This window comes from Periplaneta americana, chromosome 8 (assembly GCF_040183065.1).
Source record: "Periplaneta americana isolate PAMFEO1 chromosome 8, P.americana_PAMFEO1_priV1, whole genome shotgun sequence".
NCBI lineage: Eukaryota > Metazoa > Arthropoda > Insecta > Blattodea > Blattidae > Periplaneta > Periplaneta americana.
In genome coordinates, this window is record NC_091124.1 from 128,962,127 (window position 1) to 128,968,126 (window position 6,000).

Here is a 6,000-nt window from a genome sequence, read left to right on the forward strand (position 1 = left end):
CTTCTTATTGCATAATATGTTGCAGAAATAATTACAAAACTGTGTTATTTTAATGTGAACGGAGTTTTACATGGTAACATAACCTGGTTGCATCAACATTTTAAGTTTGGAATGGAAGCTATTTTGAGATTTAATAAAGAATTATTTATATTGTGATTTTAATTTAGCACGTCTTCCTTCCTTACTTGTAGGTACAAAATTTACCACAGTCCCTCCTATGAAATTAGTGTATGTACAGTTGTGTGTTAATCTGGTAGGTTAGATAAATACAATTCATTACAACCCAGTAAAGTAGGGAACAAATAAATAATACAATTAAATTTTTATTCAATGTAATATGTGCATAAGTTCCATTTATGTGTTGCATAATGTGGCAGGAATAATAAATAAAACTGTGTTATTTTTATGTGAAGAGAATTTACCATGTTAACATAACCTATCTGCGTCAACATTTTAGGCTTAAGTTGAGAACGAAAACGGTTTTGAGATTTAATAAAGAAGAATATATTTTTAGGATAAACTTCAGAACACGGTTACCGTCCTTACTTATAGGTAGAAAATTCACCACAGTCCCTCATATGAAATGTACATATGTTATATTACTTAGTAGCGCTGAGGTATAGTTCCGGTAATTTCTGAACTGAAAACAGATGAATTTATTTTTTGTGGAGATGCATTTGATCCTATAAGCAAGGCATATTAAAATCCTGAACGAAACGAACTAATTTGTATATGCAAGATGTATGAATACGAAGGGAACTACCTCAGCGCTAGTTTAGCCCTAGTAACGTATTAAACTAATCAGACTTCAGACTGGAGTACCGTCTGAAACGAATAAATACAATTGAAGTGTAGACAAATTGCATTTATAAGTTATACGTAGCGTTATGCTTAATTATAATGCATAATTGCGAATATGGACATAAGGCAAGTACTGATAGAATAAACATAACCTATAACTTCAACACATTAAAATATGCGTGCGATGCAACTGAAAATTGTTGAAACGTGCATAAATGAATGTGCAAGAATTTCGTAATGAAGCATGAGTGCTTTATTTCAACTAATTACAATTCTAGATACTGTAACAGTAATGAAAACTATAGGGTATAATTTTTCGTAATATACTATATGTATCTCGTTTTTAGTTCAAATTGTGTATATTATCAAACGTCGTATTATTTACTCGTATAATGTAGGTTATTCACAAATAAAAAGGGCGCAATAATTTAAATTTAATAAGACAAATACGTTAAACTAACAATAATGGATTAGACAAGAGTAACATCGGTAACGCTGCACTTCGGCCCAATCACAACTTACTTTACATGCCAGTCAATGTTTCACTTTCACGTATATATTATTACACATATTTAGCCTACTGTTTATAAGACCAAAATTTCACTTAACCACATAAGGGCGCAATATTTAATCGAAATAAAGGCAGGTATTACACATACGAACTTTGCCTGCAACAACGTAATTTTCACACCAAAAATAATATTATACCTTAAATTGCAAGTAAATTGTGTCTCAAGTGTCTCACAATCACTGTTTAAAATTTTACTGACGCAATTACACTGCATTTCAGAGAAATATATGTTATTCTTCATGCACTGCAACTAATTCATATGGTTTAAAGACCGCCTTTCGCGATCAGCTGTTAAGCGAGTCACGTGGTCTGCCTTACGGCCTGTATTAGATCACGATGGCAGTGTACGAACATAACAGCTGTTTAACACGCCGGAAAAAGATATGGACTATGGGTAATTTGGCGGCCATACTAGTACACCTTTTTGGTTCCACCGTTTCAAGCTTATAGCCCGGGGTTGATGAAAACCAAAGAGTTTGTAATATGTAACTAGAGACACCAACGGCGCTAGTTTCGCGTACAAAATTGAACCGCTGTTCGCCCGCCATTAAATGGAGTTGATGCTTCGCCAGGAGTCCAAGCAGTTCATGTTTATTGAGGAGTATGAATAAATATAAGTACACTTCAAGGGAAATAATAAGAAAATGGTGAAATACTGCGCCGAAAATAATTGTTCGAACATTGCTACTATTGTAGGATGCCCAGGAAAGCATGCATATCTTAATATTTGGAAGAATGTTCCAAATGTAGTTCCTCCTTTGTATGTGTTTACAGAATGTCGGAATATTTCTTGGATAAAGTTTTTCCAGAAACACATTAATCAGGTTTATAAGGTTGATTTCAACAATGTATGTAAGGGTTAGGTGCCATCACATTACAGTGGATTATAATAGCAGAGTGCATAAGAAAATTCTCAGCCTATATCTGTCTACAGGTACGGTTTGTTTACGGCGATCATCGCCGGGCGCACATCGCCAGCGATTGTCGCCGGAGTTGCTAGTAGTTGAAATGAATGGGCACGGTTTCTTTTCTTTTTTTTTTCTTCCAATGACTCTTTCTTCATAAGTACCAGGTCGAATTTGACCCTTTCCTTTTCCTTTTGAAAGATTTGTAGGAGATCGTATGATAAGTTATAACCTCAAATATTTCAAGGCAACGTTATCTACCAATGGTAGAGTGAGCAAATTGATACGGTCATGTATGAGGAACCGGTATATTTTTACTTATTAGTGGATTTGGATGGTTGTGGAGGGATGCTAGAAATTTTGTACGAAGAGTTTTGATATAATCTGAAAAGTATAGAATCCCAAGATCATCATACAGTTGGCTATTTCGGATGGGATAGTCCGCTCCTGTGATGGTTCTACAGATGGCTCGTTAAGTCCGTCTAGTCATTTAAGATGTCGTGTATGTGTTTGAGCCCATATTTCACAGCAGTATATCATGTAGGATCGAATTAATACTTTGTACAGCATTGTTTTGATATTTAAAGACGTATAACTCTTGAAAAATGAGTAGAGAAGCATATATCTTTGGGAGGCCTTCTCACGAATATGTGTGACGTGATATTTAAAAGTAAGTCTCTTATCAAGAAGAACTCCAAGATACTTGACGGTAGTTTTCAAAGGTATATTTTCATTTTGGATGGTGAAGGGCTGAAAGTGCCGCGGAAATCTTCGTGTAAAAACAACTGCTTGCGACTTGGAGCCATTTATCTTGAGACGCCATTTTGTGGACCATTAGGTTATGATATTTAAGGCTTCCTGCATTTGTAGACAAGCAAACTGAATGTTTATGTGCTTAGTATAAATAACAGTATCATCAGCGTATAGCATAAGCTTACATTTGGATTGAATTGTTATATCACAGACATATGCACAGTACAGTGTTGGACTTAAAACCGATCCATGATGAACTCCTGCAGTTATTGTGTGAGCGTTAGAGAGATAGCGTCCGTCTTGAACACGAAAGGTTCTATCTGTAAGATAACTGGCGATAAGTTGAATATAATTTACAGGGATGTTAAGATTGTGAAGTTTATATAACAAACCGGTGTGCCAGACAGTATCAAAAGCTTGCTGGATGTCAATATATGTAGCTACTGTATGTTGTCCAAGTTGAAATCCTGTTTGGATGGATCTTGTTATTCTGTGAAGTGCTTCTCTGGGACTATGTTGAGATTTAAATCCAAACTGTTCATGGTGGATGGCATTTGGTGCAGTTAAATATGGCTTTAGTCGTGCCAGAATGATACGTTAAAAAATTTTCCAAGGAAGTTGGTTAGGCTGATTGGTCTATAACTTTGGGGTAATGTTGGATCTTTTCCCGGCTTAACTATTGGTATAATATGTGCTGTTTTCCATGCTGTTGGAAAATAATTATGATGTAGACATGAGTTGAATATCTTTGTTAAATGTGTTATGGCTCTTTTTGGTAATTTCTTCAATATGGCTGGTGTGATTTTATCCGGGCCAGGTGTCTTCTTCGGTGCTAGGTTTCGAATTATGGTCTTGATTTCTTGTGGTCGTACGTGAGGTGTATTTCCAGGTTCAGGGCGATGTAATATGGACTGTACATGTTGTGATATTGTTGTTGAAAGGTCTTGTAGTGAGGAATGATGATGGGAGGAGAATCGATTTTGGAAGGAGTTTGCAAAAGCTTCAAGCCTATCAATAGGATCATAATTAAATGTACCACTTGAGTCTTTAATAGGTGTCGATTTTTTTGTGGTAGTTTTTCCTAGCATTCGTTTTGTAAAAATCCAGAAGGTTTTTCCTGTAGGCTTAATGTTTTCCACTGTGTCGGCAAACTTATTGATTTTGTAAGTCTCATATTTTCTTCGGATAGCACGTTGATGCCGATAAAAAGCTCTTTTTGCTTGAGGATCCGCATAAAGCTGCCACCGTTTTCGAGCTTGATTTTTGGCTTTAAGAAGATGTTATCTGATGTCTCAATAGTCAATGTAGAGGACGATTCATCGAATGTTTCTATGATAGTGTCAGAAAATAATTGTATAGCGGTGTCTATTTCAGAAGTTTTCAAAGTCGGTAGATTACCCGGGATGATTTGGTGCAAGCGTTTCGTGAAGAAATTGCAATCTGTAACTTTCTCTGTAGAAGGTTGACTTGAGGTCATATTAAAGGGGGCCGTGAAAGTCAAAAGAACTGGAATATGGTCAGAGTCGAGAGCGTTTAAGCAGATTTGTTGTACTGGAGAGTATTTTGTGTTATATAAACAAATATCAAGTACATCTGGATGATGAGTGGTTATCCAGGGAATTCTCGTTGGTTCTTTAGGTCCTGTAATTGAATAATAATATTGATTTGAATGTAATAGTAAGGTTTGACCTTTCGAAGTATTTAGTCTGGAATTCCATGATTTATATTTAGCATTGAGGTCACCACAGAAAATGAAATGTTTGTGATGTGTTATAAGCAGGGTCAGGTCATTTTTATTGAGTTGAGCATATGGCGGATAATAAACAGATGCTATTACTATTTCTGTTCCTTCAAGCTGGATGAATATACCAGTGGCTTCGAGAGTCTGAAAATTTGGAAATATGGCTGTTCGATATGGCATGGAGTTTTTAATGAGTATAGCAGTTCCTCCACCAGGTCGGTTGATTCTATCTGTACGGATAACAGTATAGTTGCGTATACGAAATTTCATGGTGAGTTTTAGATGAGTTTCACTGATACATGCGAAGTCAATATCATAATTAAGGAGCAAGGCTTGTAGTTCGTAAGTCTGGTGAATTATTCCGTTTGCATTGAAATTTAAGATGTTTAAACCTCTGTGTTTGGAAATCATTTAGAGGTCTTTTATGGACTGTTGTAATTGAAAATATTAATGAAACCTTCAATGGATATTATTACCTTGGATATTGAGTCATTTGCATTTTGGATTTTATGAAAAGTTGTGCGGATAAGCTGAATTGTATGTTGAATGTTCAGTGAGCGTAAGATGTTAACAATATCTTTGAAGGATTCTGATATTGATTTTGATGATGTTGATGTTGCACTTGGAGTATTGAATGTTGACTGGAAAGCTTTGGTGTTGCCAGGATTAGCAAGTAAAGGAAAGTCGCTCTGTTTCCATGTTGGTGGAGTAGAACGTTCTTCGGAAAGAATTCTCCTGTTCCTCATCTTCTCTTGAAGTTCCACTTTCTTCTTTAGTTGAATGGGGCACTGACTGTAGCTGGCAGTATGTGCGCCGTCACAATTTGCACATTTTGGGATATGGACAGGACCTTTCAGAGGACATTCAGTGAATGAGTGATTATTTCCACATTTAACACATCGAGTAGGCAAATTACATCGACGTGAAGTGTGTCCAAAACCCTGACACTTATGACATTGTGTAATATGTGGACGAGGTCTATATGACTCAATTTTTATGATATGATTGTTAATATCTTGCAATTGGTATATGGTTCGGGAGTGTTCATTATTTGGAAGTGTAAGTATCCAGATGGGAATGGGACGTCATGTCGGTATGCCATCATGCGGCGGTCGCCCCACGTTGGGCGCCAGAATCTGCGGCGGTCGTCGGTCGTCGTCGTTGTTGCCCACGACGCCTTTCCTTGCCCTCGGCTGCCAGCTCCGTCGTGTATAGAAAGTATCTCAAGG